Here is a 23,950-nt window from a genome sequence, read left to right as displayed (position 1 = left end):
GGCGGCGACCGCCGCATGACTTCCGGCGGTCGCCGGGCGAGACTCCTCTTCCAAGTGTATTTTTCCGAGGCGGACCGTTGCACTGCACTGCCCGTCGGGCGCCGTACAACATCGCGGCGGTCGTCGCCAGACTCCAGATTTCCAGACTTTGCATTTTGGCTCCTTTTTCGGCTCAATTATGCACATTTCTCACAAAACACGTCAAAATACCAAAATTGAAAAAATATGCAAATAATGGACGTGTAGAGTGACTTTGACATAAAAAAAAACGGACCAAATAATGCCCTTAAAATAGTGTAAAATCCGAGCGTATCAGTTATCTTGATCTATCTCTTTCTATTACTTATCTTTAATGAAAAGGTAAAAACTCCTTAAAATTATATGATATCTTCTCATTTAACTTTCTTCTTGAACAATAAATTTTTATGAAAATAAATAAATTTTTCCTCGTGTTTTGTGTTTTACTTTGAGCAATTTTGTCACTCTTTCTAATTATATTTAAAAGAATATTTTTAATAATAGTTAGGGTTTTTAATTAAGGAATAAAAAACCAGAATTAAAACTTAAATTTGGTCAAAATCGGATTTAAATCTGTTGACCGTTAGTTTTTAACGGAAATGTTAACAGTGGACCAAAATGATCAAATTTCCATATGTTCATGACCACAAAATCCAAAAGATAATGTTTATGACAAAAAACGTAAAATGAAAATATGTTCATGACCAATTTTGACCTTTACTATAAAATAAAATTGATATATTTATATGAATTAATAAAGTAATGGAGGGTTACAAAAATATACTCATATGAATCAATCAATGAGGGGTATAACAAAATGAGGAGATAAATAAAAATCTAAAGCACAACTTATATGTTTATTCTAACTTGTAAGGCTGCCAACGTCTAGAAATCACTCTAGACCACTATTAATGGGTTTTTGGCTTTTTAAACCAAAACCTTTCCCTGAATTCCGGTTTTTCCCATGAACTATGAGATTTGTTTTTAAAACCACGAACTTTCATTTTCGTTAGGATTTTCCCCAGACGGATCAACGATGAAACCCGGGTTGTCTACATGTCAATTTTAATCCTATTTGTCCCTAAACTGATTACTTGGATCCTATTTGGCACAATAATACATACAGTCACAATTATTATAACAAATGACAACTTTTGAATAAACAAAACACAACTTTAACATTTTGAATTATGCTATTCGGGTAGGAAATGTGCTATTCGGGTCGGGTTGGGAAAATCCTAAGGAAATGAAAGTTCGTGGTTTTAAAAACAAATCTCATAATTCATGGGAAAAACCGGAATTCAGGAAAAGGTTTTGGTTTAAAAAGCCAAAAATCCTTAACTTTTATTCTTATTGTTATTTTGTTCCTTCTAAGAATAAGCAAAATACATACATCATATTATTTTATATATTGTGGCAGTTGATCCAGATTTAAAATCATTTGAGGATATTGGAAGAGTAATTATATCGAAGTGTAAGGATTACCATTATCAAGTTGTGTTATCGGAGGGATTTTACGTAAAAAAGTACACACTTTACCAGAATGGAGAAAGGTATATCTGAACATGGAATTGAATTTGAGGTTTGGAAAAGGTGTTGAAGAGTACAAAAGAGTAAAACAGGTGCTAGAGTTATGCTATGATGCCTTGCCTTATTACTTGAAGCCATGCTTCCTCTATTTAGCATGTTTTCCTGAGGATCACAATATTGATATAGAGAGATTGTATCTATTGTGGATGGCGGAAGGCTTCATTTTATACCAAGATAAAGGACCTAACGAGACTCTAAGAGATGTGGCTCAAAGATATCTAACTGAACTTGCTATGACGTGTATGGTTCAACTCCATGAAGCTGAGATCTACTCTCCACGTGACAAGTTTGACTCGTGTGGGCTTCATGATTTACTGCATGATCTATGCTCTGCTAAAGCTGAAGCAGACGAAGAAAAGTTTCTAAAACGCATTGATGCTTCTAAATATCTAACCGATATTCTTTCACCAACTGAAACATAAGACTAGATGGGCTATTGCAGTTGGAGACAATATAATACATCACAAGTGAGACTTGTTGCATTGCGGATATCCCCAAGTTGATCAGTCTACAAAGTCTACATGTTAGAGTTTGTGATGAGGATAGCATGTCAATTATGTTTTTAAACGATGGGTTGATGTCTCCATCATGGAGAGATGCAGTATGAGGGGTGAAGTGGCTCTCTAGTACGACGACGTTTTGGAGCTGGGATTGGCCAAGCATCTGAAGATGCTGCATCGGCGGTGGAGACGCGGTGGCGGCAGAGGGGGGTGGATTTGACGGTGGTGTGAGATGTGAGTGTTTTGAGGGAGATAATGCAAGTCGACATTTTACTTGCAAGTTAATTTGATTTTGGGAAAGAGAAGTGATAAAGGGAAGAAATGGGGGAAGAGTGCCGGCCGGCCGGCTGGATGGTGTGCGAACAAGGTTTGGTGATATCCTAAGAAAAATGGCTGCAACTGATTAATAAAATGTTATTTAGATAAATTAGCATTAATTTTCTTTTTAGATTTTAGATCATTGTGATACGAATAATATTGTCTTCGAATAGTTGTTGTTGGGCATGCCCATGCACAAGTAGAGATTTCAATTGGGTCAGCGTTAATAGATTTGCAAACGAATCGGATAGGGGTTAATAAAGCTGTAATTTGCCAGGTTAAAAATTTTTAAGCCTAACTCTAGTTGTTTGGGTTTCGGACTAATATTTTTTTAATCTCAAAGATAAGTATAGACATTGAAAAAAATCAATAATATAAATAAAAATGCATCGAGTATCAATTTTAAAAAATAGGTTTTGGAGTATTTGTGCGTTTAGTTTGTGACAGTTTATACTCTTCGTCCACTTGTTTCATGTTTTTTATAAAATGACCATATGTTTATGACTAAATTGGACTTTAATCGTTAATTAATTATAGATTAGTATTCTAATTAGATTAAAAATTAGTTAATTAGCGATGACCGTTAATTTTGTGACAATAACTTTCAAAATGGACCATTTTAGGGCCATTTTCATTTGTTCAGCATTCACAAATTGTGAAACGCGATCAACACTCAAAAGAAAAACAAAAAAGAACGAAGACACCAAGAAATACGTGGTTCAGCCGAAGCCTACATCCACGGACGAAGGAAAGGTTTTGTGTATTGAATCGATACAAACTGGCTGGATTACAAGATCGCATCTAAGATAGATTACAATCGACGAAGAACATTCATCTCTCATGTGAATTTCTGCTCTCATCTTATCAAGATCAAAACTCCCTCACTCATAGATGAAACTCTCCTTTCTCCTCTCTGTAATCTCTCGCTACTTTGTTGCTTCTGCATCGCACACTCTCCTCTTATATCAGTGTGTGCGTGCGTGCAGTTACTTGCTGAGATCTCTCCTCAGCTCACTTGGAGCTTGAGCGGTTGTAACTATCGAAACCAGCAGTGTAACTAACTTCAAACCCCAGCCTCCAACAGCTAGTTTTTCAAACCATCGGTCTCTCCTTTATTTTATTTGATCAGCCATAAGCTAACACAAATCAAAACGTAAATGTTATGGATCAAATTCGTAAAATGACCATATGTGTAAAACCAAAAATGTCCTCTACTCTAAACCTATATAAAAATAAGACTGACCCTCCTCTAACGCGTTCAACTCACTTTTACTACATATCTTAAAATTCATATTTGGTCAAACTTGGTCTTATATCGGTGGACAAAAGGAGTACTAAAATTTGTGCCGCTCTCCTTGACCCAATTCCATATTCTCTAAAATTTAACCATAGTCCTTCAAACAATGGACCGAGAAAGCTCTCAAAATTGGTCTTCTTTAATCCCAATCTCCAAACACAAATCTCTTTTGCCTCTCTTTTCCTAAATTTGTAAAATACCTTCAATTTCTTTCCTTGGTATTTTCCAAACTGATTCAAATAAAATATTCAAATAATACATTTTATGATATTTTAAATCACTTTTTAAGTTTATAACATGTAGGATAAAAAGTCATTTTGAAAACCACATTGATTTAATTGTGTCAAGTATGATAAAAAATGCTCATAAGTTAGTCAAATATAGTGATAGACATGACGTGGGAAATATCAAACAAAATGCAAAGCTTATGATATTATAGATCAATTTCAAAGTTTATAGAAAATACCAAATTTTAGTTAAAGTTTATGATTTTAGGGACCAATATCCCTTTAATTAAATGGAATACGATATTTATGTTGGATCTACATAATAATGTGCTTGGCATTTTGTCCAAAGGTAAGAAATTAGAGACTTTTCAAAAAGAAGGTTTTCAATAGATTAGATGCCCTTTAGAAAACATTATTGGAGATTTTCTATGACAGAAAGAGAAGTTACAACCAATCCAACTTGTCACTTGAATTATTGAAACAAGATAAGGTAGTATGCGTTCCCACAAACGTCGTTATAGCTATCACAAATAAATGATAACAAGATATGAAGTATGCGTTCTAGAATCAATGGACCTACAACGTGGAATACAGAAATCCAGTTTCATTATCACATTGTAAGTGTGTGGTGGATCTTCGCATTGCTAATTTACTGATCAAAAGCAAGAAGAGAGAAAAGAGAGAAAAAAGTAGAATGGCAGAATTTGTTGCGAATGCGTCTCTGGAAACCCTTCGTGATTTGCTGGTTGAAGAAACCAAGTTTCTGCTTAGTGTGGGCGGTGATGTTGAGAGAGTCAAAGCAGATCTGAGAAGCATCCATGCCTTGTTGGTGAAAGCTGATAGAGATAGACGTGATTCTCCAACTCTAAAGCTTTACATATCTCAACTCCAAGATTTGGCTTTCAAAGCTGAGAATCTGCTTGAAACGTATGTGGTCGAAGTTGAATCCAAGAGATGTGGCTCAAAGATATCTAACAGAGCTTGGTATGAGGTGTATGGTTCAACTCTATAAAGCTTATTACTACTCTTCACTAAACAAGTTCGATACATGTGGGCTTCATGATTTGATGCATGAACTCTGCTCTTCTAAAGCTGAAGAAGAAAAGTTTCTGAAGCGCATTGATGCTTCTAAATATCTGACCGACATTCTTTCACCAACTCAAACAAGGTTAGTAATACCTCCATCCATTGGCAATTCCAAAAACAGATTAGCCATCAGTTGTGACTTCGAGTGTGAAGTGTCAGGTATAAGTGGGTTAGAGCAAGTTAAAGGTCTTAGATCATTTATACTTTTCCAAAAAGATTCATCTTCTCCAACCATTGGCTTCAAAGAGACTACGATTAACTTTAAGATGTCGCAATACTTGAGGATATTTGTAATACCCGCTCTTTGTTACCTTTTCTTTAAGACTAATGTCAACCTAGAGAAATGTTTGTTGTTTTCAAATCAGAAATATTAGTCGATGGTCTTGCTTGGTTGCTAATTTGAAGAGTGTCGATCAAACTAAAACAGATTTTCGTATATACGTGTGAAATACAATAAACGTCAAGAAATAAAAATGATTTACACATGTGTTGACAAAAAAAAAAAAGAATTTAAGAATACAAATATACAAAGAGTTGGGCCTCGACTCTCGAACACGAGATTTCTTTCGGCCCAAAGACTTAGAGGGCAGCCCGAAGGCCCGTGCAGCCAGCCCGACTGCCTCGTCTCGATCCCAGGCCACATCCCCAATTTTTTTAAAAAAAAACCCTTTTCCTTTATCTGCCATTAAACCTGCAAGAACCTACAAAACTAATAAATATTTTAGATTACTTTTCCCAACATCAAACCAAACAAGGAAGGAGGCATCCTTACTTTACCAAAGGAGGTCTAAATGATCCCAAAATGGGAGGTACACTCCTACACAGCCAATGCACCAAACCGAGAGCTGTATGTGAAAAACAAAAATTCTTAAAACTTAGGAGTACAAGGCTGCAAACCTGTGTACTAAGTAATAAATGAAAGAAGGGACAACTGAGATAAAACATTTAGAATTTACCTCTCATTGCTGCCAAGAATTTGAGACTTGCCTCTTTTGGAGTGGCAACCTATCCTTTGACCGATACCTTGCTGATCAGCTAGCCCAAAACGTGTCCCTCCAGCTGCGCCAAATCAGCCCAAACCGAACAGCCACCTGCTTCCCCTGCACATCAAACAAAGTAACCTAATGAAGGTAGTACTTATGTTTCAAGAAAGAGACAAAGGAAGTAAACTAAAGGTGCCATCTGCAGCATGAAAACAAAGAGCTTTGACAGCCATTTAAGGCCTCACGAGTACACCACACTTCGCCTATATAAACCACCATAAACCGCCCCTGACTCCCTCCCCAGAAACCACAAATTCACTCACAATCAAGGAGTGCAGCAAGGAATCGGGAGGAGCAAGAAGGCGAGGAGGGGCAGCGGCAACACGGAGAAGCAGCCGTAAAACGAGAATCGCAAAGGAGAGGTATTCCATAGCCCACCCTCACCAATGCATCATGATAGCCAATCATAGATAATCAAGAACTTAGAACTATAGGTGCTCAAAAATCCAATGTGAACTTAGCAATATCGACTGATAGAACCCATACTTTGAGTAAGAATACAAACCAACACAGTAGGCCTCATGTACAAGTTTTGATATCAAAGTTTTCCCCAATTAAATTACTACCCAAGATGGTTTCAACATCACACAGTAAGATACACTAAGACTTCATCTTTGAAACATAGTATTGTTACAAGGAAATAAATGAGAGGAAAAAAACTTAGCTTTGGAGCAAGGAGTGATGGGAGAGCTGCCGGACGGCGAGCTGCGATGACGGCGGTAGAGAATTCGCCGGAGGGAGCCAGGAGAACGCCGGAGGCAGGGAGAAAGAGAGGCGATGCCTCCTTCCTGTCGGCGACTCCGCTAATAAAGATGAGGCGACGGCGGGCTGGTCTTCAAGGCGGGCCAAGCCGCGTCTACCTCAGCCGGAGACGTCGGCGACGGCGCTGAATCGCCGAGAACGAGCAAAGGATGAGCGGAGAGGGGAATTTCAGAGGCGCGGCGTAGCAGCCGAAGGAGGGAGAGATTAGAAGGGAAGAAGGAGAGAGAGAGTTGGAGCAGCGGCGACGGCGGAGCTCGCCGCGCGATAACGGCGACACAGGCGCGCCGTCGATCCAGAGCTGGAGCCGGCGACGAAGGGGGGGGAGATGCGCCGTCGTTCCTCTCCAAAGCAAGGATTAGGAATTGGGGTTTTTGATTTTGATTTTGGGGATTTTGTGTTTTGAGAGAGAGAGGCCGATAGTTTTGAGGGAGGAAGAAATTGGGCCTCTTTCATTTGGGCCTCTCCTTTTCTTCTTTTGGGCCTCTATAAATTAAATGCATGGGCTAAGGTTTTGTTAATTAATGGACCAATTCTTTAAATAATCTAAGGAGTTGGGCTAATAATTAAAATAAAATGGGAGTTTGCTCTAGCCTAATTAAATCATGAGCCCACCTATGTTGCTAAATCAAATAATTGAGGTTAAGTAATGGTCCGCTAATTTTTTTCCACGATGATAAATTTAATTCCCAGACTTTAGTATTAGCGCTCGAGTAATTTATGGTGCGAAATGATGAAAAGACCTCGAGTCTATTTTAGTACTCAGGGACTCTTTTTATGAATTAAGGAAAAGGAATAAAATGATCACGCACTTAGGATGCATCCACGTTTAAGCTTAATTGATTTATCAAAGTCTAATTAAATATTATGCTATTTCCTAAAGGGGCGTCTACGAACGTCATCTAAGGCCAAGTTAAGGAAATTACGGAAAGAGCTTTAGCTTTTGAGGTGGGCATTTCTTTCAAAATGTGATTTCAGTATGAAAATGTGAATCTTTGCTCAAGTATGTTGTCATGCCATGTTTTGTTTTATGATTACCTATCTGCTTGGCTATGCCAATTTAAGTTAAATCGAATTCGGGTCCAAGTAGGGCCGCAAACCCTACTCGGACTAGTGTACACATAAGGGGACCGTGAGCTAACAAAAGGGGTTGGCCGGTCCAGTGACCGTCGTGGAATGTGGCCACATTCCCGGTTCACATCAGTTTCAGATATGGTATATCTATGTTATGTGATTGCGCAATCAAATCTTTACTAAAGGAAAAGTATTTTAGTGACTCGGGTCTTTTTAAGTAAAACCCCGTGATCACTCAACTCTGGCATTGACAATTAAAGATAAAACCATTTTTGGCAATGTGCCCACTGAGTATATCAAATACTCAGCCCTGCATGTTATTTTCAAATGTGCAGGTTGAACGTGTACGAGGAGGCGAAGGTGTTGGGACAAGGCTTTTAAATAAGTAGTTAGGTAACCCAAAGTAGCATGTCTTCATACGTGCTATTTTGTCTTGGACTCTTCCGCTGCAAATCTAGAATTATGTGCTAGAAAGCTATGAACTTAGTCTTGATACTCTGAACACGTTTTGACTATGAACCCATATGCCTTTGATACTATTGATTTAAGTGATTTCATCCTTTTATTGTTGTCCCTTGATTATTGAGAATTTTTAGTCGCGAAATAGCTACGCTCACTAGCACTAGGGAGTTGTGGTCGTGACAGAGTGGTATCAGAGCACCGTTCTTTCGCTCTGGACCCAAGAACCTTCTTTTCAAGCCTTAGTCGAGAATGATAGTACTAGACTAGGATAGTACTAAAATGGAAAGCTTAAAAGGACCCAACACCTCGACTCGTCACGTTCAACTGCAGCAATGAGGTAAGAAAGAAGTTTTTACCAGAAAAATTTTCAGTTATTCATGAAAGAACTTGAAAAAAAAAAATGATTTCTTTTTGAAGATATTGTGAAAATATTCAGGGTTTTCAAGGAAAAGCATGTAAATTCCATTTTTCCTACGAACCATGGAATTTCAAGTTTAAATTGTTAAGCATAAGGATGTCTTTGAGACAAATGCTAAAGTATTATCAGTTACACATGCTCGATTATGTGAAGTATGATGATAGATTAAGGAACTTTTTAGGAAGTTACGGAATGACTAACGCATGCGAACATAGAATGCCTAAGAAGTACGTTAGACTAAACGCTCTTGAACAGAGTTGTAAGTTGATGACTTCCTTACTGCTTTTCTAAGCGATAAAATGAACGAGTATATGCAAGTTAGGGCAAACCCCTAATTTTGTTTTAAGAATGAGGAAATATAGATGAATGTGTCTAAAAGTGGACCCCACACCTTTTCCTCTACCCTATCTCTTGACGAGACCACGATCCATGATGTTGTAATTGGAACAATTCCAAATGTACAAGAATGAACCTAACAATTTATAAATAACCCATCTATTCTTAGATGGTAACGATCAGACGAGATACGAGAAACTACCTACGGCACATGGGCGTCTGTTGAACGTTTTAAATGATGGGAACAACATGAAGTTCCCTTTGTCTTCATGAACTCAATCATAATCAAAATGAGCGTACCCTTGATCTAGTAAAGGAGGTGTATCCTTACACGAAAAGATATCGTACTTACGATCAAATTAAGTGATCCAGTCTTGCGTAGCAAGTCAAGGAGGCTACGTGATCTAGAAACAATGCTTATAGCACGCTGTGAAGCACGATGGAGAGTGCAATGTTTTACGAGAATGAACGTCCTGACTTATCGAGATCATTATGAAAATATGACCTTCAACGACAGCTATTAGTTGTAACACCAGGAATCCTAGCTTGGAATCTATGGTTTCCTGGAACGCTCTGATCATGTTCAAGCTCCGAAAGAACAAACAAGAAAGTGTCACATAAGTGGAACAGATGATTATGATCAACAGTACTTACTTGGATTCCCATCGATTTCTTTCTATGAACCTCCTTAATGAAAATGCCCTCGTCTACTTTAGACCTTAGATTGACTTGGATTTATGCAACTAATGCCTCATTTTTTTTTTTTTTTTCTCCTACGAAAGTTGTGACTCTCTTTCAATTTGTTGGCTATAGTAGTTGAGCTCATTGTTCAGAAAATGTAAGGTGTTGACTTCATAAGCTCCGGTCATAAACCTTCGACTCTAAAGTTGCTTACGGCCATGCCCTCCAGAATAATCTCATTTTGAACATCCTGAACAAGGGTGTCCTGCCGTCTTTTTAAGACTTTTGATTGACTCACGTTTTTGCAAGTAATAAGTCACTATCATTTTATTTATTTATTTTTTTTTACGAAAATGGTGACTTACTTTCAAATCTTAAATTCGAAAGACTTATATGTTCTCAAGCATCTTTGTTGTTTGTTGTCCCCCGTATGACCCACCATTGATAAAATCAATATCCCAGATTCTTTAACTCTCACGGTATAACTTCACCCTTAAGTTGCTGATTTTTTTCAGACATTTCTTCTTAGAGAATGGCACAATAAGTGGAACTTTTGTTCACCTCCTTATTTGGCAACCATATTGTGACTATTTCGTTCTTATATGAGTGAATTTTTCTTGTCCAGTTCCACTACATGCATTATTTCTAGCTCAAGATTTCTTTCTGAAACACTAAGTTAAGGCTAATGTATTGCATTTTCCTTGATGGTAGTTGACTTTTCCAAAAATATTTCTTTCACTTTGGTCGCTACCTGTGAATCCATTGATGTATTTCCATGATTTCCACATTATAATGTTGGTGAACCATGATCAACGTTAATCAATGGCAATTGTTTACATTTCTAAACCCTCTTGCGACTAATCATCTGAGATCTTGACATGTTGAAATCATCATCCTTGATGTCCGGATCTAGTCAATTTGAACGGACAATTTAACCATCTTATTTGACAAGCCTACTATGGAAATTGAGAGCTCATACAGTATCATCTTATTCTCATGACCTACCTCATGTTCTTTCAAGTTCCCATAAGAATTGAATTCACAAATTCGATGGGTTTAAGTATTTGAAACCATTTGAACCTTGAAGTTCTTTGAATGGATACGATAAGTTCAATTGAACTTAGTACTTGCCTTCAAAATCAATTGTCACGATTTGAGGTCGAAAATTCACAACAGTCGAGCAAGAGATGTTATTCTTATCCCTTTGGATATTCTATAGTCCTTTCAATAAAAGAAATTTGCAGTCATGCTTCTTCTAGGTGACATCAGTACCTATCCAAGTTAAGACTGTTTGATTAATCATCGAGTTCTTAGTACAAGGCAATCACGAAGGGCATAGTTGTTTGGACTTTTCGCACTTGTGTGCCGCCGGTCACGAGCTGCTATGGGATGGATCGTTACGCTATATACATAGAATGTAGGCCACAAAAAGAGAAATGTAAAGGAATCTTATATACGTACAGACCTAATGACTTTTCGTTGTGCAAGACTTATTTATCTAAGTGATTAATCGTTTGGGGCACAAATAACAAAGTGAACTAGGAGAGCCACGAGGAAATGGAGATCAAGATCATCGTTAGGTAACGAAATCTAGTGAAAATATGAACACTCTCATAGATTACGTTTTAATGAACGGATGTCTTCGACAAGAGGAAAATCATCTGAGATATGGCGCAATAAAACCAACGAATGAAGGAACGATCGGGAAAACGAAAACGTACTTCAAATGAGAATAAGAAGCAACAACTTGCCCCAAAACCATCGCAGAATGGCGGTAAAGAAGCCGATCTCAATAAGAAGGTTGAGTACCGACCTAAGGCCCATCCCCGCGCTAAGTGGTCAAGAAACCACCGTGGAAAGTGCATAGTTAGGACACATAGGTGCCTTAATTGTGGCAGAAGCGGACATTTCTCCAGGGAATGCTGTACAAGAATACTAGGACAGAAGGGAGGCAGGACTATTAAGGGTAGCGTCCGTAGTTGCGGGCACTTCAAGCTGAGCCAAGAAGAAAGACAGTCCTAATCACCATATCACCAGCGGCAGCTACGCCAGAGGTTTCCCACTCAGACTATAGTTACTGCACCGAGGCAGAAACAGCCTAAGATTGAGCAGGGAACCAAGAGCAAGACAATTTAGCAAGTATGGGAACTCTCCTCAACATACCTATTGTCATTCTTTCATGTCAGCACCTTGCGTGGATACTTTAGAATTGCCTACTGATGAAATCGAACATAAGATGAGGGTGTTCTCACCCATAGGAGGCCTTAAAGATACCTCACGAACTTGCTCGAACGTAGAATTCACTATGGGAAACCTTAAGTTAGTGGCTCACAATTTACATGTAATGTTGATGTGGAACGTCGACATCATATTGGGAATGGATTGGTTAGCCGAGAACTACGCTACCATTCTTTGTAAGGAAAGGCAGATCTCTGTGCAATACCCAGGGAAAGAACCCACAATCTTTCACGGAATATCCGTGAGGCGACGAAAGTCCATAGATTCTGCGCTACAAGCGGCCACTATGATAAGGAAAGGATGCTCTGCATACCTCGTTTATCTGAATGGAGAAGAGAAAGAGGACCGTAAGATTGAGGATGTAGAAGTGGTACGAGAATTCCCAGATGTCTTTTCGGACGCACTACCAGGATTGCCGCCAGACAGGCAATTAGAATTCACAATCGATCTCGAACCAGGATCGGCCTCGGTATCGAAGGCACCATACAGAATGGCGCCTAAAGAGTTAGAAGAACTCAAGATACAGCTACAGGAATCACTAGACCTCGGTTTCATCCGACCCAGTGTGTCACCATGGGGCGCACCAGTGCTCTTCGTGAAGAAGAAGGACGGAACACTGAGAATGTGTATCGACTACCGAGAGTTGAACAAGCTGACGCTCAAGAACAAGTATCCTCTACCAAGGATTGATGACCTTTTGACCAACTTCGAGGGGCGGGTGTATTCTCGAAGATGGACTTGAGATCAGGCTATTACCAACTGAAAGTCCGACATGATGATGTACCCAAGACGGCGTTCCGCACTAGATGCGGCCATTACGAATTCACTGTAATGCCTTTTGGACTTACAAATGCCCTGGCAGTGTTCATGGACTTAATGAACCGCGTGTTCCATCCATACTTGGACAAGTTCGTCCTAGTCCTTATAGATGATGTACTAGTCTATTCGAAGAACGAGAAGGAACACGAGAAACGTCTGAGAACCACCTTAGAGACGTTGAGAGCCGAGAAACTCTATGCTAAGTTTGGAAAATGTGAGTTCTGGCTTAACAAGGTGAACTTCCTTGGACACATAGTAACGGCAGAAAGGACCCGAGTGGACCCTGCAAAGGTGGAAACAGTACAACGTTGGCAGTCACCAACAACGCCTAATGAGATTCGAAGTTCTTAGGTTTGGCTGGATATTATCGAAGGTTTATTGAAGGATTTTCTAAAATAGCCAGACCACTGACTCAACAGCTCAAGAAAGGAGCTAAGGTCAATTGGACGCCGGAGTGCGAAGCAAGCTTCCAACTATTAAAAGAAAAGTTGACCACCGCACCAGTCCTAGCCGTGCCAGCACCAGGAGCAGGCTATGTAGCGTACACCGATGCATCAAAGATTGGACTTGGATGCGTACTGATGCAGAATGGCAAGGTGATTGCGTACGCGTCACGCCAACTCAGGCCACATGAGCTAAATTACCCCACTCATGACCTTGAACTAGCAGCAGTGGTACATGCCTTAAAGATTTGGAGACATCACCTCTACGGAGTTCGATGTGAGATCTTCACGGACCACAAGGGCCTTAAGTACTTCTTCGAGCAGAAGGATTTAAACATGCGACAACGCAGATGGCTCGAATTAGTCAAGGATTATGACTGTGGTATAAATTACCACCCAGGCAAGGCCAATGTAGTGGCAGATGCCTTGAGCAGGAAGACTATGCCCCAAGTGGCCACCTTCCTCACACAGAATGAGGAGCTCATACGGGAATTTGCTAAGATGCGGCTGGAGGTAGTAAGAGCACCAGAGACGGTGGAAGGTAGGATCGCCCCTTTAGTGATTGAACCAGACTTAAGGGCCATAATTGTTGAGGCTCAAAGGAGTGATGAAGCATTAGAGAAAGTTCGTCTTAAAGTGAGGTCGGGAAAAGAGGTGAGTTATCATGAAGAAGCGGATGACGCCCTCACTTTTGAAGGGAGATTATGTGTACCCGATGACGAGGTTCTCAGAAATGAGATCATGAGCGAAGCGCATGAAACACCCTATACTGCCCACCCAGGAAGTACGAAAATGTATCAAGATATGAAGAAGCAGTTTCGGTGGGATGGCATGAAGAGGAGCATAGCGTCGTGTGTAGAAAGGTGCCTAGCATGTCAACAAGTGAAGGCTCTACATCAACGACCCTATGGGAAATTGCAACCCCTAGAAATCCCCGAGTGGGAATGGGAACACATTGCTATGGACTTCATGACAGGGTTGCCAAGGTCACAAAAGCGCGCACTTCGTGACAGGATTGTTATTTGGGTGATTATAGATCGCCTCACCAAAAGCGCGCACTTCGTGACAGGATTGTTATTTGGGTGATTATAGATCGCCTCACCAAAAGCGCGCACTTCGTACCAGTTCGTATTACTTACGAATCGAACAAGTTAGCTCAAATCTACGTGCAAGAGATCATACGATTACATGGAATACCGGTGACGATCACATCAGACCGTGATACGAAATTTACTTCTAGATTTGGATAAGCCTGCAGCAAGAGCTAGGCACCAGATTGAATTCAGTACGGCATTCCATCCACAGACTGATGGGCAGTCTGAGAGGACAATCCAGACCTTGGAAGATATGCTGAGAGCCGTAGTGCTCAACCGTGGAGGAAACTTGGAGCTAGTACTACCATTTATAGAGTTTGCTTACAACAACAGTTGTCAGCATCTATAAACATGGCCCCAAATGAAGCATTGTATGGAAAGAAATGTAGACCACCGCTTTACAGGAATGAAGTCGGAGAGAGAAAGATACTCGGACCGGATTCTGTAAAGGAAATGATAGAGATTGTCCGTCAGATCCGTGAGAGAATCAAGGAAGCTCAAGATAGGCAGAAGTCTTACGCGGATGCTCGCCGAACCAATCTGCAGTTCAAGGCGGGAGACAAAGTTTTTCTGAAAGTATCTCCGTCTAAAGGGATTACGAGATTCGGCGTCAAGGGCAAGCTAAGGCCACGTTTCATCGGACCCTACGAGATTCTAGAAGAAGTGGGTCCTGTGGCGTACGGATTGGCACTCCCACCGAGTTTCGGGAATGTACACAATGTCTTTCACGTATCACAATTGAGGAAATACGTGTTCGACCCGAAACACATAGTCCACCAAGAGGAAATGGTTTTGGAACCAGACTTAAGCTATGAAGAGAAGCCAGAGGAAATATTGGATAGGAAGGTCAAGGAACTGAGGAACAAATCTATTGTAACGGTGAAAGTTTTATGGAAACACCATGGTCACGAGGAAGCTACGTGGGAATTTGAAGACAAGATGAAGGAAAGGTACCCAGAGCTGTTTGAGTAACATAAGCAAAATTTCGGGACGAAATTTTTGCTAAGGTGGGTAGAATGTAATACCCGCTCTTTGTTACCTTTTCTTTAAGACTAATGTCAACCTAGAGAAATGTTTGTTGTTTTCAAATCAGAAATATTAGTCGATGGTCTTGCTTGGTTGCTAATTTGAAGAGTGTCGATCAAACTAAAACAGATTTTCGTATATACGTGTGAAATACAATAAACGTCAAGAAATAAAAATGATTTACACATGTGTTGACAAAAAAAAAAAAGAATTTAAGAATACAAATATACAAAGAGTTGGGCCTCGACTCTCGAACACGAGATTTCTTTCGGCCCAAAGACTTAGAGGGCAGCCCGAAGGCCCGTGCAGCCAGCCCGACTGCCTCGTCTCGATCCCAGGCCACATCCCCAATTTTTTTAAAAAAAAACCCTTTTCCTTTATCTGCCATTAAACCTGCAAGAACCTACAAAACTAATAAATATTTTAGATTACTTTTCCCAACATCAAACCAAACAAGGAAGGAGGCATCCTTACTTTACCAAAGGAGGTCTAAATGATCCCAAAATGGGAGGTACACTCCTACACAGCCAATGCACCAAACCGAGAGCTGTATGTGAAAAACAAAAATTCTTAAAACTTAGGAGTACAAGGCTGCAAACCTGTGTACTAAGTAATAAATGAAAGAAGGGACAACTGAGATAAAACATTTAGAATTTACCTCTCATTGCTGCCAAGAATTTGAGACTTGCCTCTTTTGGAGTGGCAACCTATCCTTTGACCGATACCTTGCTGATCAGCTAGCCCAAAACGTGTCCCTCCAGCTGCGCCAAATCAGCCCAAACCGAACAGCCACCTGCTTCCCCTGCACATCAAACAAAGTAACCTAATGAAGGTAGTACTTATGTTTCAAGAAAGAGACAAAGGAAGTAAACTAAAGGTGCCATCTGCAGCATGAAAACAAAGAGCTTTGACAGCCATTTAAGGCCTCACGAGTACACCACACTTCGCCTATATAAACCACCATAAACCGCCCCTGACTCCCTCCCCAGAAACCACAAATTCACTCACAATCAAGGAGTGCAGCAAGGAATCGGGAGGAGCAAGAAGGCGAGGAGGGGCAGCGGCAACACGGAGAAGCAGCCGTAAAACGAGAATCGCAAAGGAGAGGTATTCCATAGCCCACCCTCACCAATGCATCATGATAGCCAATCATAGATAATCAAGAACTTAGAACTATAGGTGCTCAAAAATCCAATGTGAACTTAGCAATATCGACTGATAGAACCCATACTTTGAGTAAGAATACAAACCAACACAGTAGGCCTCATGTACAAGTTTTGATATCAAAGTTTTCCCCAATTAAATTACTACCCAAGATGGTTTCAACATCACACAGTAAGATACACTAAGACTTCATCTTTGAAACATAGTATTGTTACAAGGAAATAAATGAGAGGAAAAAAACTTAGCTTTGGAGCAAGGAGTGATGGGAGAGCTGCCGGACGGCGAGCTGCGATGACGGCGGTAGAGAATTCGCCGGAGGGAGCCAGGAGAACGCCGGAGGCAGGGAGAAAGAGAGGCGATGCCTCCTTCCTGTCGGCGACTCCGCTAATAAAGATGAGGCGACGGCGGGCTGGTCTTCAAGGCGGGCCAAGCCGCGTCTACCTCAGCCGGAGACGTCGGCGACGGCGCTGAATCGCCGAGAACGAGCAAAGGATGAGCGGAGAGGGGAATTTCAGAGGCGCGGCGTAGCAGCCGAAGGAGGGAGAGATTAGAAGGGAAGAAGGAGAGAGAGAGTTGGAGCAGCGGCGACGGCGGAGCTCGCCGCGCGATAACGGCGACACAGGCGCGCCGTCGATCCAGAGCTGGAGCCGGCGACGAAGGGGGGGGAGATGCGCCGTCGTTCCTCTCCAAAGCAAGGATTAGGAATTGGGGTTTTTGATTTTGATTTTGGGGATTTTGTGTTTTGAGAGAGAGAGGCCGATAGTTTTGAGGGAGGAAGAAATTGGGCCTCTTTCATTTGGGCCTCTCCTTTTCTTCTTTTGGGCCTCTATAAATTAAATGCATGGGCTAAGGTTTTGTTAATTAATGGACCAATTCTTTAAATAATCTAAGGAGTTGGGCTAATAATTAAAATAAAATGGGAGTTTGCTCTAGCCTAATTAAATCATGAGCCCACCTATGTTGCTAAATCAAATAATTGAGGTTAAGTAATGGTCCGCTAATTTTTTTCCACGATGATAAATTTAATTCCCAGACTTTAGTATTAGCGCTCGAGTAATTTATGGTGCGAAATGATGAAAAGACCTCGAGTCTATTTTAGTACTCAGGGACTCTTTTTATGAATTAAGGAAAAGGAATAAAATGATCACGCACTTAGGATGCATCCACGTTTAAGCTTAATTGATTTATCAAAGTCTAATTAAATATTATGCTATTTCCTAAAGGGGCGTCTACGAACGTCATCTAAGGCCAAGTTAAGGAAATTACGGAAAGAGCTTTAGCTTTTGAGGTGGGCATTTCTTTCAAAATGTGATTTCAGTATGAAAATGTGAATCTTTGCTCAAGTATGTTGTCATGCCATGTTTTGTTTTATGATTACCTATCTGCTTGGCTATGCCAATTTAAGTTAAATCGAATTCGGGTCCAAGTAGGGCCGCAAACCCTACTCGGACTAGTGTACACATAAGGGGACCGTGAGCTAACAAAAGGGGTTGGCCGGTCCAGTGACCGTCGTGGAATGTGGCCACATTCCCGGTTCACATCAGTTTCAGATATGGTATATCTATGTTATGTGATTGCGCAATCAAATCTTTACTAAAGGAAAAGTATTTTAGTGACTCGGGTCTTTTTAAGTAAAACCCCGTGATCACTCAACTCTGGCATTGACAATTAAAGATAAAACCATTTTTGGCAATGTGCCCACTGAGTATATCAAATACTCAGCCCTGCATGTTATTTTCAAATGTGCAGGTTGAACGTGTACGAGGAGGCGAAGGTGTTGGGACAAGGCTTTTAAATAAGTAGTTAGGTAACCCAAAGTAGCATGTCTTCATACGTGCTATTTTGTCTTGGACTCTTCCGCTGCAAATCTAGAATTATGTGCTAGAAAGCTATGAACTTAGTCTTGATACTCTGAACACGTTTTGACTATGAACCCATATGCCTTTGATACTATTGATTTAAGTGATTTCATCCTTTTATTGTTGTCCCTTGATTATTGAGAATTTTTAGTCGCGAAATAGCTACGCTCACTAGCACTAGGGAGTTGTGGTCGTGACAATATTTGTGGTAGAAGGTTGTGAGTTTAAAGGGGGGAAGTTACCAATCAAGGTGGGTGAACTTATTCATTTAAGATATTTGAGTTTGTATCACTCTAAGGTGGGTGAGCTACCAAAGTCTATATGCAACATGCCATACCTGCAGACCTTAGATTTGAGAGTCTCGAATTTAATTAGATTGCCAAATGTGATTTGTAAGATGAAAAGACTAAAGCATCTGTTGTTTCGCCCATCTTTTGACATAGATGTAATTGGAGGGCAGAACATAGAAGTAATTGGAGGGCAGAAACTAAGACTAGATGGGCTACAAGAGTTGGAGACATTAGAATGGATCAACAGTGAGACAACTTGCATTGCAGATATCCCCAAATTGATTAGTCTACAGAGTCTATGTGCTAGTGTTTGGGATGCGGATAGCTTGTCAATTGTGTTGAGCAACAAAAATAGCCAATTACGTGAGACTTATCTTGAGGTTAAGTCATGTGATCTAAGTTCAGAGAAAGATATGGAGGTTTTAAATGAGGGGTTGATGTCTCCATTGTTGGTTACTTTGACGATGGTTGAATGCAATATGAGTGGCGGTTTTCCGTACTACAAACAAGGGATGTGTCAGAATTTAGTAACTTTGAGACTATATAACTGCAAGGGTAAGGTAGACGTGGAGGAGTTTGGCAAGTATCCCATGTTGCAACTGCTAAATTTACATAACTTCATCAAGTTGGCAGAAACAATAACTTTCCGTTCAAATTCATTTCCACAACTCAAGAAGCTTTGGTTAGGCGAGTTGCAAGATTTAAAGAAATGGGAAGTGGAAAAAGGAGCAATGCCAAAACTTACTTACTTGTACATAAGTGGGTGTCGCAATTTGGAGAAGGTTCCAGATGGTCTGAGATTCTCCTCCTCTCTTCGACAGATAAATATTATTAATATGCCAAGAGAATTTTCAGAGAGAGTAAAGGAAGAAGATTATGGGCCATTTGTGGAGAAAAGAATATAATAGGGTCCGTTCTATGAGATGAATATATTTGTGAAGAAGATTCTTGGCCGTAAGCTAAGAATTTAGGAGCAAGTGCCTGATGTTTTTGGAGGTAATAAATTTGTGAGCATACATTATTAATTATATAATATATATATTGGCTAGGGAAGTTGTTTCTCTTTTGTGTTTTCTATATAACTAACTGCTATATATAATACATAATGATCATGATCTTGTGCTATTTCTAATTTCTTTATCGGATGATCACTTTCCGGTCTAACAGAGCTTTGATTTCTTAATACTATTAATTATTACTCTCGTATTAATAATTAGGCTCTCCAGCGCACCTCGACGACCAACACCTGAGCCACCTACATCGGCTCCAACACATCCGCACCACAACCGACATCCACATCATATGCTCCATGATTATGTTTAGTTATTTCTTTATAGAGTTGAGTCTATTTTAAGTCTTGTTATCAAGTCGGTTATTATTTTCATCCGGGTTTTCTTTGTGGTTCTTTCCCGGATCAGATTATGAGAGTCGAACCACATAGATTTAGGTCTGTTTTTCCATTATAAGTTGAGCAATACGAACTTATTTTTTCTGGCATGTATCATATATCTTTGTGATATTTTATCGATTTGTTTTCTTGTAGTACAACTTATAATTCTATTTTTTCAAATGCCCATAATTGAATGTTGGTGGATTTGTTTTTTTTTTTTTCCAACAAATGCTATTAATGTTAGGGGTAACTGCTTTTAAAATCACCAACTTTCCATAAATTCCGGTTTTTCCCACGAACTTTAAAAAGTTCGTATAATATCACGAACTTTATTGTCGGTTGCCATTTTCCCATGTCAGGTTTTCCGGTCTGATTCAAACTGTTCGTTTCCTATTAAGACAATGTCCAAATTCTTTTATCTTACTATGGTTATCTTCGTCTTTGAAATAGCTTCGCATGGGTACCTTGTACGCCTCAATCGGAACTCGGATGAAGAAGTTATGGCCATTATGATAGAACAACGTCGCAGCCTTCATCACATGGCCTTAACTTCTTCATCCGAGTTCCGATTGAGGTGTACAAGGTACCCACACGAAGCTATTTCAAAGACGAAGATAATCATAGTAAGATAAAAGAATTTGGACATTGGCTTAATAGGAATTGAACAGTTTGAATCAGACCGGAAAACCTGACATGGGAAAATGGCAACCGACAATAAAGTTCGTGATATTACACGAACTTTTTCAAGTTCGTGGGAAAAACCGGAATTTATGGAAAGTTGGTGATTTTAAAGGCAGTTACCCCTTAATGTTATATAGGAGTATAGTTTTTGCGACAGATAAAGTAATATTTATTGACTTTTTGTTTTTCAAGATATATATATAATGCTATTTATTTGTATTTTTGGAATTTTTTATGTACTCGAATATCTTCATGATATTCTTTTAACTTACAATTTTCCTTTTGTATTAAGTACTCACAATCAAAAACTATGCTACTGAGAAATGTGGTAAAGGTAAAACCAAGGGTAGATAAATTGAAGAAACCAAAGCTTACAATTTTCAAAATCACAAGCCTATTTAGAATCTTCATTCCTCGAGATAAACAATTGCCATAGCATCAAACAAAAACAGTTCGTTTTCTTATATTATAAAGAGTGTTCTTGAATACAGAATACGGCATGAAGAACAGAACGGTACAGAATACGGAGTCCAATAACGGCTATTGCAAACAAAGATTTCCGGCTTGGACGATTCATTAACAACATACCCACACTCTTAGTACTTGGACAGTAAATGATGCTACAAACAAAGATGGAAATTTGTTTCTTAAGTTAGTATTAGAGTATTTAGAATCAAACACTATACTGCGAGAAATGAAGTAAAGATAAAACCAAGAGCAGGCACAGAATAATTGGATAAAATGAAGAAACCAAAGCTTACAATTTTCGAAAATCATAAGCTTATTTAGAATCCTCATTCTTCAAGATAAACAATTGCTTATAGACACCAGACAAATCAGTCCATTCTCACAGATTATAGAATGAAAAACAGACATAAACAGAATCAGCTCAAAATGCATTTTCAATCACATAAAATGCTGAAACTAAGTTATCATTCCACCATACTGCTCAAAAAGGCAGCTCCAATTATCGATGTGCCATTAACGGCCAGCCTATTATTACTGTGAATTTCTAAATCTCTCACAAATGTCGGTACATTACTTGTGCCTATTATTTATCTTCCTTGGATTACACAAATTAGAAAATAAGGAAAATATGGATAGATGTCCAGACACACTTGAAGTTCCAATTTGGCAAAAATGTCATGAAGAATTCCCAAGAAATGAAGTGAAATACAGACATCTAGGCAATCCTTCATCCAAACAGTTCCATCCTTGTTCCACCAAGTCACTTGCTCATATCAGTTCTGAACAAGCATATAAGGAAAAACAAGAAGCAACAACTAAACACAAGATACATAAGCTGAAAAGTTTCGGGAAAAAGGAAAATAAAAAACTGTTTAAAATTTAAATGTAGAGAACATATCACTCCTGCAATATACTTCTATTAGAAAGGACTTAACCCTATAAGACTTGGAATTCTAAGTAAATTTTAAACACACTTTCCTTGTATTATACAATCATGATTTTCAGAGGACTAGAGTTGCAACTAGCCAAATTGATAAATATGCATCTAAGGGAACATTGTTGTACCCGTTCAGAAAAATACTAAACAATTACCATTTTCCTGAATATGAAACATCATATAAGTGAAAACGGTCATACAAATAAGGATAATTGTTACATAAGCTTCTTCTTAACGAACGTGAAACTCACCTTCATTGTTTTGACTAAGGAACCAGAATAGTTAGAAGAAAATACAAGGCTCGAGCTCAACTAAACCAGTGGTTCCTAAAATAATTATCTAATCTGTAATCATGCATCAGCAAAGATTGGAGCATATCCAACTCCTCTTCTTTATGCAAGGGTGGGTTACTATAATAAACACAGCCAGAGGTTTAACTACATTAGTATCGTAACAGGTTCAAGAATCCAAGGTTTTCGAAAAATTGCAAGATTCTCTCTTCTCGTGGCTTACAATTTGAAGTTACAAATACTAACAAAGCAAAATATATTCCTAGGTATTTGCCCATCTTACTCAGCTAAGATCAGCAGTGGCAATAATACTCACATAGATAAAACGCAAATTCACCACAACATCATTATCAACCGAACCTAAATAGTTAATGATGCATCAGCAGAGACTGGAGAGTGTCCAACTCCTCTTCTTTGTGCACCAGGTTACTATAACAAACACAATCAGAGGTTAAACTACATTAGCATCCTAATAGGTTTCAGAATCCAAGGCTTTCGTAAAATTGCAAGACTATCTCTTTTCACGGCTAGCTGTTCAAAGCTACAAACACTAATAAAGCCAAATATGTTCCTAGGTATTTGCCCATCTTGCTCAGCTAAGATCAGCAGCAATGCTCAATTGATAAAACTCAAATTCACCCCCAAATCATTCACATTTTACACACACATACACATTAACACACATAGAGAGTCATAATTAAAGGATACACCAAGTACAATCCATGCTACGGTGAACAATCGATCCCTCAAAACCGGTTTGTGCCGGAGTGAAATACGAACTGCAGCCAATCGACCGAGAATTAGGGGAGATTACGTCGATTGATTTGTACTTACTGAGAGGAAGAACAGGGGCGTAGATCAGAGGAATTAGAATTTTGAACTGAGGACCTTTCCGTGGCCTTCTGACGACGTCGCTTCATGGATAATTTGAACTGAGGACCTTTCTCTTTTTCCTAAATTTGTAACACTTTCAATTTCCTTGCTCCATATTGAAAAGAGACCACTTGAGTGAATCACTAGAAGTGAAGGAATGAGGTGAGTTTGATGGTATTGTCCAGGTTTCCGATTTTGTTGGTCGAATTTATGTATTTAGCAGTAACAACCAATTTAGATGATTCAACTGTTTCAGTTGAGATTTTGTTATCCTGATTTTTCTCTTTCTTTTATCTACTTTTAATGAAAAGGTAAAAAACTCCTTAAATTAATATGATGTGTTATATTTACCTTTCCTTTTGAATAATAAATTTTTATGAAAAAAAGATAAATGTGCTAGTTTTTATTTACAGTATAATTTATAATTTACTCTCTCTTTTTGGAGATGCCTCCTAGTTAACATATAAGGATTTTTAGCCTTAAAAATCATATTCCATTCGTTCCCAAAGAATATGAATTATTCCTTATTTCCTTTTTCGTCCGTCCCTAAAGAGTATGAACTTTTCTAA

At 39.2% G+C, this 23,950-nt stretch overlaps 3 long non-coding RNA genes across 3 annotated transcripts; all 3 read right to left on the bottom strand.

The window, feature by feature from the left end:
• Positions 1 to 5,485: 5,485 nt before the first annotated feature.
• LOC148927053 (uncharacterized) lies at positions 5,486 to 7,244 on the bottom strand. Its single transcript, XR_016128810.1, has 3 exons — positions 5,993 to 7,244; positions 5,809 to 5,881; positions 5,486 to 5,737 (listed from the first exon to the last, which is right to left on the bottom strand). It is a non-coding gene; the product is annotated as an uncharacterized LOC148927053 (long non-coding RNA).
• An 8,336-nt stretch (positions 7,245 to 15,580) lies between these two features.
• Positions 15,581 to 17,339, bottom strand: LOC148927052 (uncharacterized). The gene is made up of 3 exons (XR_016128809.1): positions 16,088 to 17,339; positions 15,904 to 15,976; positions 15,581 to 15,832 (listed from the first exon to the last, which is right to left on the bottom strand). It is a non-coding gene; the product is annotated as an uncharacterized LOC148927052 (long non-coding RNA).
• Positions 17,340 to 21,729: 4,390 nt separating this feature from the next.
• LOC148927051 (uncharacterized) lies at positions 21,730 to 23,584 on the bottom strand. The gene is made up of 2 exons (XR_016128742.1): positions 23,217 to 23,584; positions 21,730 to 22,060 (listed from the first exon to the last, which is right to left on the bottom strand). It is a non-coding gene; the product is annotated as an uncharacterized LOC148927051 (long non-coding RNA).
• Positions 23,585 to 23,950: the final 366 nt, after the last annotated feature.

Source organism: Salvia hispanica, chromosome 4 (assembly GCF_029641045.1).
Source record: "Salvia hispanica isolate PSC_SH4W2 chromosome 4, Shi_PSC_v1, whole genome shotgun sequence".
NCBI lineage: Eukaryota > Viridiplantae > Streptophyta > Magnoliopsida > Lamiales > Lamiaceae > Salvia > Salvia hispanica.
This window is presented reverse-complemented; position numbering and strand designations above follow the sequence as displayed.